Below are 15,390 nucleotides of genomic sequence, written 5' to 3'. Positions count from 1 at the left end.
AACCTATTAGGTCTTCTCCTTTTGTGATTGACATCAGGCAGTGGGTGGGTTCCATAGCAAATGGTTATAATGTAGAATATACACAATGCCTGCTCTCAATCACAAAGAGAGAGCGAACTTGATTCATCATTCACTAGCTTCATCATAGGGCTCCGCAGCTGCCCACTATGTCAGCATCACTGGATTCAAGGAACCGGTCAGCTGTGAAGTCAACATCATGCTTGACAAGCAGTTGAGATAGGGTAGTATCAGCTAACATGCTACACAGTGTACAGAGACGGACACTTTGCCCATCTCTATATGACAAATTAGAGTTGGTCTTAATTACCTCTAGTTTATCTACAAACTGGTGGTAATTCCTTTTGAATTTAGTGCAGCCATAGCATCACTTTCTAAAAGAGGCATTATTAAGACTTATTTGAACTACTTGAAATCCACCAAAACTGGGATCAGGACTTTTTAAATGACCATAACACCAAAAACGTGTCATAACTGCTTTATTGATTTCCTCAGAGTTCATCAACATCTTGGTACATCTACATGTCTTCATAAACACGCATGGCATGTTTTGGGGGTAATACCTGATGCAGCAACAGGGGTGAGTGGCATTGTGTCAAAATATTTAGGTGCCACAGCACAACATTAAAATGATAATGTAGCCAAAAAAAGATAAAGGTCTAGCAGCATAGTATAGCTTCAAATAAATTCCATAAAATCTATTGAATCTTTATTAAAATTTCATCAAGAAAAAGGGGCAAACCAATGTAGCACTGACCCCCGAAGGAGCTGCTGGTTTAATTTGGGCCTGCACTCTACTAATAAACCCCACTAACTTGTCTCAATCCCCTTGGCACAGCTGTGATGCAATGCAATACAATACAATGTAAGACAATACAAAATTCCTGTATTATAACCCCAGGATCCACTGACTGCATTTGGAGTGAGAAAAACAGTACGCCACAACAACTGCATACTTAACCAGAGATATATTTTACTGTGAAATATGCAAATAAGTGATTACAGTAATTGTGCTGTCATCCCAACGTAAGACGACAGCACAATTGATTTAAACATAAGCTATTTGAAAACAGTATACATAAACATTTTATACCTGGGAGCTCCCCCTACTTTATTAGCTATGCGTGAGATCTCACTTAAAGTACTTGGTCTTGGATCTTCCTTTCTTCGCTAGCTAAAGTGATTTGTAATCCACAGTTTTGATGAGTCAAAACTGAAGTGAAAATGCTCCTGGTGTAACTGCAACAACTATTTTAAAATTGCTTGAAATGTCAAATTAGATAGGCCTCAAGCCTTCTCAGTTTCAGTTCCTCTGCTCCTCTGTAGAACTATAAATCCCAGTGAGGCCTGTATATGAGTCTAACTGTGTGTAAACTTAGCAAACTGTGGGTCGTGACCCGCTCACCCACTGGATCGGAGCTCCGGGTAGTAACTTTTGTTCAGGGTCCTGTGACTGCAACTTGCTTCTCCGTCAGCTCTGTTCAGCTCCGCTGGATGGATCCGGTTCTCCGATGCTCGGATGAGTGTCTCTCGGTCTCTGCAATCCAGCCACTGTCCTCTAGCTCTCTGAGCTCAGCCTTTTGCTCCCCAGCCGCTCTGCATCAGCCTCCAGAAGGCTTTTGTTTACACTCCTGTCTCCCCTCGTCTCCAAGGCAACCCAAAACCCTCAACCAAAACATCTCTCTGCATTACCAGTATTTGGGTCTCTCCTCGTCTCCAAGGCAACCAAAATACTAACAAAACATCTCTCTGCATTACCAGTATTTGGTCACTAGATGCCTCCAAATACTTAAACATAGCAATGTCCATAGACGTTGTATTAAAGTATGCAAACACACATCAATATACAAGAATGTCAGCGCTACACCAATATGACTCGTTATGACTAAGGCCTAGTAAAGGGCTCAAACGCATCCCGTGCGTGTGCCTGGCGGGCGCGATCGCCACCGGGCACACGCGATCGCTCGGTACAGAGCGGGGACCGGGAGCTGTGTGTGTAAACACACAGCTCCCGGTCCTGTCAGAGGGGGAAATGCTGATCTTCTGTTCATACAATGTATGAACCGAGGATCAGTGTTTCCCCTAGTGAGGCCACCCCCCCCCCCACAGTAAGAACACACCCAGGAATACTTAACCCCTTCCCCGCCCCCTAGTGTTAACCCCTTCACTGCCAGTGGCATTTTTATAGTAATCCAATGCATTTTTATAGCACTGATCGCTATAAAAATGCCAATGGTCCCAAAAATGTGTCAAAGGTGTCCGAAGTGCCCGCCATAATGTCGCAGTACCGAAAAAAAAAATCGCTGATCGCCGCCATTACTAGTAAAAAAAATATAATAAAAATGACATAAAACTACCCCCTATTTTGTAAACGCTATAACTTTTGCGCAAACCAATCAATAAACGCTTATTGTGATTTTTTTTTACGAAAAATATGTAGAAGAATACGTATCGGCCTAAACTGAGGAAAAAAAATGTTTTTTATATATTTTTGGGGGATATTTATTATAGCAAAATGTAAAAAATATTAATTTTTTTCAAAATTGTCGCTCTATTTTTGTTTATAGCGCAAAAACTAAAAACCGCAGAGGTGATCAAATACCACCAAAAGAAAGCTCTATTTGTGGGGAAAAAAAGGACGCCAATTTTGTTTGGGAGCCACATCGCACGACCGCGCAATTGTCTGTTAAAGCGACGCAGTCCCAAATCGCAAAAAGTACTCTGGTCTTTGGGCAGCAATATGGTCCGGGGGGTAAGTGGTTAAGCTGGACATTTATCTTTTTTGCTACATTATTGGACTGCGGTTGTCTTGGTAACTCGCAGTATCCAGCAAAGTTTGCAGCATCACATCTTTTCAATCTAAAATTATAAGGGTGGGGCTTTTGCTTTTTTGGGCCAAATTAAGCCGGTGGTATAATCTAGTAGTAGTATGAGTATAAGTAGTATATTTTATACATTTAGGGCCAGATCCTCGTAGAGCAGCGCATTCCTACGTCCGGCGTAGCGTATCTCTGATACACTACCCCGCCGTAACTTATAGCGCATTTTCCTTATCCTCAAAGAATTTGCGCCGTAAGTTACGGCGGCGTAGTGTAATCTTGGCGGCGTAAGGGCGCGCAATTCAAATGTATGTGATGGGGGCGTGTTTTATGTTAATACGTCGTGACCCGACGTAAATGGCGTTTTTTTTAACGGCGCATGCGCCATACGTGGGGGTATCCCAGTGCGCATGCTCGAAAATAGACCGGAACAAGCCAATGTTTACGACGATGATGTCATTCTACGCAAATCCCTATTCACGAACGACTTACGCAAACAACGTAAAAAATAAAAAATTTGACGCGGGAAAGACGGGCATACTTAACATAGGATACGCCTCATATAGCAGGGGTAACTATACGGCGAAAAAAGCCTTACGGAAACAACGTAAAAAAATGCGGAGCCGGACGTACATTCGTGGATCGCCGTATCTAGCTAGTTTGCATACTCGACACAGAATTAGACAGAAACGCTACCTAGCGGCCAGGGGAAAAATGCACCTACGATCCGACGGCGTACTAAGACGAACGCCAGTCGGATCGAGCCCAGATGCAGTCGTATCTTGTTTTGTAGATACAAAACAAAGATACGACGCGGAAACTTTGAAATTATGCGGCGTATCAATAGATATGCCGGCGGAATTCTTCTGTGGATCTGGCCCTTAGTATTCTTAATAGCATATAGTAATGCTGCGTACAGACGATTGGACATTCCGACAACAAAACCGCGGATGAATTTATGACGGATGTTGGCTCAAACTTGTCTTGCATTCACACGGTCAGACAAATGTTGTCGGAAATTTTGATCGTCATGAACACAGTGACGTACAAGACGTACAATGGCACTAGAAAAGGGAAGTTCAATACCAGTCGTGTTAGTAGAAGTTTAGTGAGAGACGATTCGCGCTTTTCAGCCTCATGCTTTTCAGTCCGTTACAGCGTGACAAATGTGCTATCTCTATTATGAATGCTAGTTTTACCAGACGGAGCGCTTGATTCAGAGCACGCATGGAATTTTGTGCGTCGGAATTGTCCACATACGATCGGAATTTCCGAAAACGGATTTTGATATCGTACAATTTGAGAACCAGCTCTCAAATTTCTCGTCGGAGATTCCGACAAGAAATGTCCGATGGAGCCTACACACGGTCGGAATTTCCAACCAAAAGCTCCCATCAAACATTTTTTTTGTCGGAAATTCTGAGTGTGTGTACGCGGCATAAGAAAACATTAAAACATAAGGCTAGTTTTTAGAAAAAGCAGTAAACCCCCTTTTTTTATGCTGCAACTGTAGAATTGCTGTAAAGCGTTTCATTTTGCCAGTATTTCTCTAAAATGTTGTTTTGTTGAGAGAAGCCAACAGTGGCAGCACAATGGTATGAGTACAACCAAACTGTAAAACCGTCAAATGGCTAGTGTCCTAACTGATCACATGTGCAGCACCATGGCAGTTGCAGATCAAACAGAAGCAGCTTCATTGGCTGTAAATGATAGGAGGGTTTTATTCCACTTTAAAGCTGTCAGCAGATCTACAAACTTGGCTGTAAAGCTGTGCATTAGGAAGGTCTCTCAGACAAGCATCAAGCTAACAGAAAAATATTATTCTGAAATTTAATTATATGGAATGGATTGGATGGCCTAAAAGTAGGAGGGATAGGGGATAAGACAGGTGAGTATAGACACGCTCCCTTTTTACATTTGTTTTCCCTGTATTTTTTTTTTTTTTACATACCTGATTCAGATTTAAGTTTAAGAAATTGCAGCAATGACATAACCATATTGCATTGCTTAAAAAAAGATACATACAAGGAATCTGCTACTACAAAGCAAACATTTCTAAAAGGCTGGAAAATGCAAAATACAAAATACAAAATAAAAATGAGAGAAATTTAATAAAAAATTGAATAATGTATCATTTAAAAGGACATGAATAGGGACTTAAGGTTAAAACACTTGTAAATATGTACAGTATACGGTTGTTGTAAGTCAGGATGGCATAAGAGGGGGTAGGCTGGCTCTAAACAGGGCGACGTTCAGTTTTGGAATGGTATATGGAATGGGATGTTTTGTGTAAGGGTCTGCCATTATATTATCATCTTCCCTGCCAAGCAAAGACATGGAACAATTATCAAAGGCAGCAGTGTGATGTTGTTAGTTGTCTCGAAGAAGTATTAGAATGCCATATTCTCTGCCAAGCAAGATCATTTTTGAGAAAGCACCAGGAAAAGTTTTAAAAACAATAAATTACATATTGTTTGTTGCCTTAAACTTGATTGATTGGCTAGATAGAAAAGACTGTCAGCTCCTCTGCCAATTAAAGCGGAGTGCCGCCGATTTTTTTTTTAAGTCAGCAGCTACAAATACTGCAGCTGCTGACTTTAAAAAGTATTTTAAAACACTTACCTGTCCAGGGTGCCTGCGATGTCGGCACCCGAAGCCGATCTGTCCCTCGGCTCTCAGGTGCTGCCGCCGTCATTTTCGGTAAGGGAATCAGGAAGTGAAGCATTGTGGTTTCACTTCCTGGTTCACTACTGCCAATGTGCGGGTCGCGTTGAGTGATCAGAATGTTCCCTCCTGTTATCATCTGGGACCTGTGTGTCTCCCAGAAGACAGCGGGAGGACGGAGGAGGCACCAGACGTGGCGTAGGTATCCGCAGATACTGCGGCTATCAATGCCACTAAGTGGGAGCAAATACCTGTGTTGGATAGTTATCTGCTCCCCCCTCCCCCCTGAAAGGTGCCAAATGTGACACCGGAGGGGGGGAGGATTACAAAAAGCGGAAGTTCCATTTTTGGGTGGAATTCCGCTTAAAAGGGGTTGTAAAGGTACTTGGACAGGACAGTAGTCCAAGGGAAGGGGCAAGCACGACTCTCCACACCAGGGAGAAAGCCTTGCATTACTGTGTGGAGTTACAGACCGAAGAACAGGAAGTGAGGATTTCTCAGAAGAAATAAGGACATTTAAAAGCAAAATGGAAGGATGAGGTAAGTGAAGGAGGACTGCACTAAGGTAAAGGAAGCTATTTAGGGATTTTTTTTTTACCTTTACAACCCCTTTAACATGCTACATGCCTCTTATTTGCTTACCTAATGGGGCTCATTACCTAGTAAAGCATACCTCCCAACTTTGATATGGAAATGAGGGACACCTATTACCAAAAGTATGTAGGCATAGGACACACCCCCTACCACGCCCCCTTAAAGGAGAATTATAAAAAAAAATGTTAAACCTACCAGTGGTTTTTTTTACCACTATTGTTCCTTTATATTGGTGTCAGGAAAGACATTCCAGCGGACAGAATGGTTCTTCTAGACTACTTGCTGTGCATAGGCACAGGCTAATTCGTATTTCTGTTCATGCTCATAGAAATTGTGCAAGTGCATTGCTCACGTGCGCGCATCTGCTGGCGTCCTCCTCTCACTTCCTATCCCCCCCAGTTTTACTCCCCCCTCCTCTTCCTCCTCCTACCTGCTCGGCCGAGTCCTACTATGGCACTACTATGCACTACACAAGCCACTGTTGTGACCGCACTCCTGTGCCGATTGTCTATTCAAAAATGGCGCTGGGTTGTGCCATTACGTTACTGCGCATGCGCCGCCCGGCCGAACGGTGCATGCGCAGTTGCATTTTTATAACGGACTTTCACGAACACCAAGGATGGTTGGCAAGGCTGCAATTTGCCTCAGTGGGGCGGGCGGAAATTTGCCGCCCCCCAAAAGTGCCGCCTGGTACATTAGTACCATCTGGTCCCATGGTAGGGCCGGCCCTGGTCGTTATGATGTTGGAATGCTGCCCTGCAAAGGGAGGGGATCATGCTCTGCTTCAGTATTTCAGTATGTCACAGCACATGTTGGCATTCATGGTTCCCTCAATGAACTGTAGCTCCTCAGTGCCGTCAGTACTCATGCAACCCCATACCATGACACTCCCACCACCATGTAAAATAATAAATAATGTGCAACCTAAAATCGCATATCTCAGCGACTGACAATTGGTCTCATATGTGATGAAACACATGAATAGAATAAAAAATGTGATAATACAAATTACATAAAAACTAACCCTCTAAGGAACATATAAAGATCATCAAAGTTCAAAAAAGTTCATTCATAGTGGACCAATTAGGGGGGTACTAATAAAAAACAACAAGGTGACAGTCCAAAAATAGAAAAAGATGTCAATCAACAGGATGAAGTCCTTAATGGATATATCACTCTTGCGACTGTCTTGCGAATATTCCCTTATGAATCTTCAAGCACGATACACTTCTCCTATTTATTCTATTCATGTGTCTCATCACATATTAGACCAATTGACAGTCGCTGAGATATGCGATTTTAGGTTGCGCATTATTTATTATTTTACATTGTCACCAAGTTCTCTATTCAAACTAATTACTAATTGCAGCACCATCCCATTTATTCAATATATTATTTTCCTTCATTATTATGTTTCACTGAAATTTCACATCTATATGTGTGGTTGACACATTACACCTGTGAGTGGGCACGGGATCATTATATCCAGTTGCAACATATTAACACTTTGTGGGCTAGCGCGGTTTACATCCTTTTACACTCCCACCACCATGCATTACTGTAGGCAAGACACACTTGTCTTTCTACTCCTCACCTTGTTGCTGCGACACATGCTTGACATCATCTGAACTAAATATGTTTATCTTGGTCTCATCACTTTTGTGAGATACTGTGTGTGTATATATATATATGTGTCCAAGATATGTTGTGCACACCCTAATGCAATAGCCTGAGCACACCTATTATCCACCACCAAAATGGCAGTGTCCCAGCAGACAGCTGCAACCTCTATGAAAACTATTGAGTCTTAGGCCCCGTACAGACGACCGAACATGTCTGCTGAAACTGGTCCGCGGACCAGTTTCAGCAGACATGTTCGGTCGTCTGTACAGCCGAGCGGACAGGATTCCACCGTACATTTGCTCGCCGGGCCTTTTTCGAGCTGGCAAATATTTCTAAACATGTTTAGAAACATAAACAACAAAAAACCGCGCTGATAACCCCCCACCCTCCAATCCTTGGCAGCAGCAAGCGTGTGAAAACACAATAGCAATAAACAAAAAGGAAAAGCCGCGCCATGGCGCGGCTTTTCCTTTTTGTTTATGTTTAGAAACATGCCCGCTGGAATCCTGTCCGTTGGACATGTTCGGTCGTCTGTACAGACCTACCGTACATGTCCGAGCGGCCGCCATCCCTCGCATGCGTCGAATGACTTCGACGCATGCGTTGAAACATTGAACTGCCAGGGCCGCGCACGTCGCCGCGTCATCGTCGTGGCGACGGCGCGGCCTCGTCGCCGCGTATCGAGTATGCGCAGATTTCTGTACGATGGTGTGTACAGCCATCATACAGAAATCTCCGGGCAGACATGTACGCTGAAAACGGTCCGGCGGACATGTACAGGGCCTTACAAGGAACAATTTTTCTCCATCCAGAAAAATGCACACCGCCACCTACTGGATGGAAGACAAACTGCACCTGCCTAAACAAATGTAATTAACATTCCAGTCACATCCCTAGTGAGCTTAAAGTAAATAAAGTACTTCTAAAATCAAAAAAGTATATATATATATATATATATATATATATATATATATATATATATATATATATATATATATATATATATATATATATATATATGATACATTTTTACATCCTGCTGCCAAGCATTTTTTTCAAAGCACCAAACTGCACGGTTGTATTGGATAGAAGGTAAAATAGTCCCCCCTGGGCGATCTCATGGCATGTTTGTTACTCCAAAAAGTAAAGGGAGCCTGCTCTGCTCTAACTGATCAGGAGGTGTCATGTATATCCAGTCTGTTAGGATGCACACATTGTACAAGCTGCAGCTAAGTAGACAGGAGTAAATCAGATCTGATTTATTGGTGACATGCTATCCTACTGCATCGATGTCTTGTCTTTGGTTTGCTGTAGAGCTCCTATTTAGGAAAGATTAATTTTGAATCTGTGTCACCCATGTGTCTCCACAGGTATAAGATCTGTCATCCAGGCTGTCACTAGTAACATAAAGGAATCCTGCTTGGGAGTGCAGGATGCCACAAAGAATCTGCGACAAGAAGAAGAGGGAGCGAGAGTGAGAGAGGGAGAACATGTGTTTTATTTTAAAGCCAAAGCACACTAACACAGACAATTGGTTTTGGCTTCAAACCTAGCTTATTTGGAGGTGAAAAACACTCACACCGCTTATAAATATTTGCTTCCTTCACGCGATATGTAGAAGGAGTTAAATGAAGATTACTTGGCGCTGATACCGTGGGACCTGAGTGTTCAGTCTTAATCTTGGCAGCTCTTATCAGCTGAATGAGGAGATTTTTAACAACCAAACCATAAGCAAGATAAAGTGTCAACAGTTTCCAAGAAGGGCTTTTCAATGAGCCAAGATGACTTGTCTGTGCTGCAGGCATTAGGACAACATATGTCATTGTATTTGAGATTGAAGAGCAAAGAGAAGTGCCATGTTGTTATGATAATGGTGCCAGTATTTCTAACCATCTTAACTCTATCGGCACCCAAAGTGTAAACTGAATATTTCAGAGTAGAGCTGGCCAGATGACCTTGGCAATGATCCTTTTTTCTGCCATATATTTTTGTTGTATTTTAAGCATGTGTAAACTCAAGAACAAAAAAATTAATAATTGCAGCTTACCAGCCCTTAAATACTTTTTATCTTCTTCTGGTGATCCTACCAGTTAAAACACTTCCTGTCCTAGGGTGACAGCACTTACACACTGTTAGTGTTGAGTGAGCTGTTCGGGCCGAGCATCAGTTTGGCCCCAAATAGTGCCCATTCGGGAACGCTCGGTGGACATTACACTGCCCGCTGACTGTTGGTCAGGTGCAAGGCTTTGCCCATTCAGGGCAGTGCTCATAGTCCCACCACATACTATAAAAGGTTCCTACCCACTGAACTTTTTGCAAGCTAGTTAATGTTAGTGTGAGTGTAGACTGTACTGTTAGTCAAGTGTCGTGTAGTGTGAGTATAATGTAATGGCGGCTGGTGCTCCATTTTTTGAGGGCACAGCAAACAAATCACCCAACTCCCCCAAACCCCCCCCCGCGTGACTTGGCAAACAAATCCCCTCCCCCATCGCTCACCCGTCTGCCCACCAGCCCCCTAATTACCTCATCCAGGTTGTGGGCAGTTTTCCCCTGCGTCTCCTCCTTGGCAGCTTCCCCCCTGCTTCTGCTCCTGGCCGACCAATACGATCGCTTCTCCTCTTGGCTAATAAGGCCTTAAGATTTGCATCCTGATTGGCCGGGAGGAGAATATTAATTTGCTATTGTCACACAAGTGGGTGGGCTCGGGGTACAGTGCTCTGTGGCCCGAGCCCACCCTTTTTGAAGACAATTAGAGCCCCGGGCTCTAATCATGTGCTTAAAAAAACTCCATTGTAATCAATGCATTGGGTGCCCTGCATGTAGATTAGAGGCCTGGCGCATGGATTGGGGGGCAGCGCCCCTGCGCCCTTAATGGAGCGGCCGCCTCTGGTCAGTGTAGTGCAGTGTTTAGCAACATTACATTTTGTGCTGTATACAGTGCTGTATACACACTTTTTTTGTTCCCCTGACCCCTTTTCAAAATTGTCAGCCACAGTTACTGTGATGCTGGTATTCCCCCTTTTTTATTAATACTTTTTTTTCTTTGTTTTTCAATTTGTGTCAGCGGCAGTCCCCAATTGTACACAGTTTATAGTGTACCAAAAACCACATTCCTTTTTGTTTTGTTTAATTGTTGTTGTTCCACTGCCCCCTTTTTTAAATTATCAGCTGCAGTTTGTCTTACTGTGATACTGGTATTCCCCCTTTTATATTAATATATATATATATATATATATATATATATATATATATATATATTTTTTTTTTTTTTTTTTTTTCAATTTGTGGCAGTGGCAGTCCTCAATCGTACACAGTTTATACTGCACCAAACACCACATTTCATTAAATAAAGTGCATCTAATCACCCATTTCCTATTATCTAATACATTTGTGTAATAAGCCCCCTATCATGTCTGGGAGGCCAACAAGTAGGGGTAGATGTTCCCATGCCACTATGAGGGGGTCAGCAGCGTCTGTGTCCACAGGCAAAGGTGGACGTAGTCCATCCTCAGGCAGGGCATGTTTGTCTTTTTCTACTCATGTTGGTTGTGTTATCCAGCCACAGCAGGCAGAAGTGGTGGTGGACTGGCTTACTAAACCACCCTAATCCTTCTCATTTTCTATTACCAAAGCTGACACTAGTTCACAGTCCACAGCAGCTGCCAAAGTGGCCTATTCTGCCTACTCGTCCACAACTACTCCTGCCATAGTCCCATCATCATGCACGGAGAAATCAGCTGAATTATTTGAACACAGCATCAGCTACTTGCTTCTTGAGGATCCACAGCCACTACTTGATTCTGATGTTGGTTCTGAGGTTGAGGGAGGGAGTAACATGAGCCTACTGAGAGGGGATAAACAAAAAAATAGCTGTCATGTTCCCCCAGTCGCAGTATATTTCCACATTGGCTCCAGTGATGTGTATGGGGGGGATGATGATGAGGTCTTTGCTTTGGTGCCTGATAGAGAGGAAGAGGAAAGTGAGGAGGAGCCACAACCCCAAAGAAGCAGACATCATGGAACAGTAGGGCAGCCATCCTTTTCCTTTAGATTGTAGAGCTCTTATCTCCCAGCCCACTTCACAGAGCTCAGGTGTGTGACATCATTTTTCAGAGCAGAGTCCAATCCTGAATTTTCCCATGATAACTGTGAAGGTTATGGTGTGAAGTAGGGTTGTCCCGATACCACTTTTTTAAGACCGAGTACAAGTACCGATACTTTTTTTTCAAGTACTCGCCGATACCGATTACCGATACTTTTTTTAATCTCATGTGACAGTGGCACATGTGTCAGTAGTTTTATTTCTTATTTTTTACAATTTGTTTTTAATTTTTTAATTGTTATTTTTTTTACATTTTCTACAAAAAAAATGTTATTCTTTTTTTTTTTGTATTATTCTTTTTTTTTTTTTACCAGCCCTTTTGGGGGGCTTTGGTGAGATATCAGGGGTCTTAACAGACCTCTCACATCTCCCCTTTGAGACAGAGAAAGGGACTAGGGACACATGTTCCCCAGTCGCTTTATCTGCAGCCTCAGCTGCGCTGAAAATGAATGGAGAGAAGACAGCGGCTTCTCTTCATTCATAAACTGAAACATTGTAAACACAGTTTATGATGTTTCAGTTATGTGAATGGACAGAGTCAGTAATCTCTGACTCTGTACATTCGGAGCAGTAAGGAGCTGGATTTACCGCTCACCATCCTGACAGTTTAAGGGGGTGGAAGAGGAGCACGGAGGGAGAGAGAAACTTGGAGGGGGACATGGAGGGAGAAGGAAACACTGAGGGGGACACGGAGGGAGAGAGAAACATGAAGGGGGACATGGAGGGAGAGAGAAACACAGAGGGGGACACGGAGGGAGACGGAAACACGGAGGGGGACACAGAAACACAGAGGGGATCACTGAGGGAGAGAGTAGCACGGAGGGGGACACACGGATGGAGATGGCAGCCCGAAAGGGGACACACGGATGGAGATGGCAGCACGGAGGGAGAGAGCAGCACGGAGGGGGACACGGAGGGAGGGAGCCTGCAGCAAAACAGAGGGGGGCTGAAGGAGGAGAGGGGACAGTCAGTGGTGATCGTGTGTGGGGGAGTTACAAGCACCAATCACCGCTGATTTTAAAGCAGTTAAAAGCCGCGCGGGGGGACAGAGAAGCGGAGAAATTACTTTTAAATCTATACAGCGGTGATCGGTGCTTGTAACTTCCCCACCGCACTGATCACCGCTGACTGTACAAGTATCGGGTGAAGCATCGGGAGGATTTGTCCGAGTAAAAGTACTCAATGCTTGGTATCGATACCAAGTGTGAAGGCACCACCAACTCCCGAGGCCCAATTTTTCCGCACCTGTTACTATCCAAAATCTGCGAAAGAGACACTAGACTTTAGCTTAAAAAAAAGCTAATCTTGGCCTGAGTGTACTATCATTTTTTCTTCACATAAGGATTGCTCACTGTGGTGCAAAACGTTGTTATTTCCACCCAAAGTCTGCCAAAGAGACGTGAGAATTCATCCAAAAAATCTCTAATCTTGTTCCAAATGCCCTAAAATGTGGCCTCATCATACAGACTGGCCCCCAAGCCGTTGTTTACAAAATGAAGAAAGCTTGCAGGGAAAATCAATTTAAATGTAATTTTCTTTTCTTTATACAGTGCCTTAAAAAAGTATTTATACCCCTTGAAATTTTCCACATTTTGTCATGTTACAACCACATTTTTTAAGGTATTTTATTGGGATTTCATATGATACACAAACACAAAGTAGCACATAATTGTGAAGTGGAAGGAAAGATAAGCACCTGAAAGATCACAACATACAGGGATATATAAGGTAATACTGACATATAAACACACACATTGGTTGGACTTGATGGACTTGTGTCTTTTTTCAACCTCGCCTACTATTAATCTATGTAACTATGAAAATGATGGTTTTCAAAATTTCTTACAAATAAATATGTTAAAAGTGTGGCGTGCATTTGTATTCAACCCCCCTGAGTCAATACTTTGTAGAACCACCTTTCACTGCAATTACAGCTGAAAGTCTTTTTGGGGATGTCTTTACCAGCTTTGCACATCTAGAGAGTGAAATTTGTGCCCATTCTTCTTTTTTTTTTAAATAAAGGACTTGTCCCAAACTGTCTCCTGTGTTTTTTAACATTTTGACACTTTTCTTTGTGAAATGGTAGGGGTAAAATGTACCCCGTTACCAATTAACATAGGGGGGCCGGGATCTGGGGGTCCCCTTTGTTAAAGGGGGCTTCCAGATTCCGATAAGCCCCCCGCTCGCAGACACCCACAACCACCGGGCAAGGGTTGTGGGGATGGGGCCCTTGTCCCCATTAACATGAGGGCATGTGGCCTGGTACGGTTCAGGAGGGGGGGACCACTCTCTCGTCCCCCTCTTTTCCTGTGTCCTGCTAGGTTGCGTGCTCGGGTAAGGGTCTGGTATGGATTTTTGGGGAGAACTCCACGCCATTTTTTTTTATTTTGGTGCAGTGTTCCCCTTAAAATCCATACCAAAGCGTCTGGTATGGATTTTTGGTGGGAACCCCACACCATTTAAAAAAAATGGCACAGGGTTCCCATTAATATCCATACCAGACCTGAAGGGCCTGATATGGAATTTTGGGGGGACCCTCATGCTTTTTTTTTTTTAAATTTGGTTCGGGGTTCCCCTTAATATTCATACCAGACCCAAAGGGCCTGGTAATGGACTAAGGGGGGAACCCATGCTGTTTTTTTTTCAATTACTTTTATCTGTATTGCCGGGACCCGACAATTCATTATAGCCGCGATCAGTTTTAAATGACTTTTTCCTTTAAAAATGTCATTTTGTGCAAGGACTTTTCTAAGCACAGGAAACATGCGCTACTTTATAGGCATACTATAGACACCTTCCAGGTACGACATTTAAAGGAATATTTCACTTTTATTGTTTCACTTTAAGCATTATTAAAATCACTGCTCCCCAAAAAACTTCAGTTTTTAAAACTTTTTTTTGGATTGATACATGTCCCCTGGGGCAGGACCCAGGTCCCCAAACACTTTTTATGACAATAAGTAAGAAGGCTGGCCGCAGGCCAGCCTGTATTTGTGGGAGGAGTCCGGGTCTTTATAGCCCGCCTCCTCCTCTTCTCCAGCGTCGGCTGGGTTTTTGGTCCTGGAACACGTCACTTCCGGTCGCGGACGTGCAGGTAGTGTCTCCCGGTGCAGCTCGGCACCTCGTGGTGGAGCTCAGCAGGTAGGGATGCACGGTCCGGGGAGGGGATCGGAGGCACACGGCGGATGTCAGTTCCATATGGCTACGGTGCGGCATGGCGGCGCATGCCCGGGGGGGGTTTTTACTTGTGTGTATGGGGAGGAGGTTTCGGCCGGGCATCGTAGGTCAGGTGACGCCTGGGGGGCGGTGTGGGACAGTTTAGCTGTCACAGGGGCGGTCATGGTCAGGGATGCATGGGTAGTATCATGGGGGGGGGCGGGAGTACAATTGGTGTATGTCAATTGTTGTTTGGTTTGGACAGATATTGGCGTTTGGGGGGATTGTTACAGGGTTCTTGCATTGATGGTGGCAAATATTTTCCCAGGTCGTGCCGCAGCACGGTGGTCAAGGTAAACTAGCGTTACGTTTGCTCTGCATAATATCGGGTTGTACTGGGATTACTTGCTACCT

The sequence above is a fragment of the Rana temporaria genome, chromosome 9 (genome assembly GCF_905171775.1).
Source record: "Rana temporaria chromosome 9, aRanTem1.1, whole genome shotgun sequence".
Taxonomy (NCBI): Eukaryota; Metazoa; Chordata; class Amphibia; order Anura; family Ranidae; genus Rana; species Rana temporaria.
The sequence above is the reverse complement of the archived record's forward strand: the minus strand, read 5'-3'. Positions refer to the sequence as shown.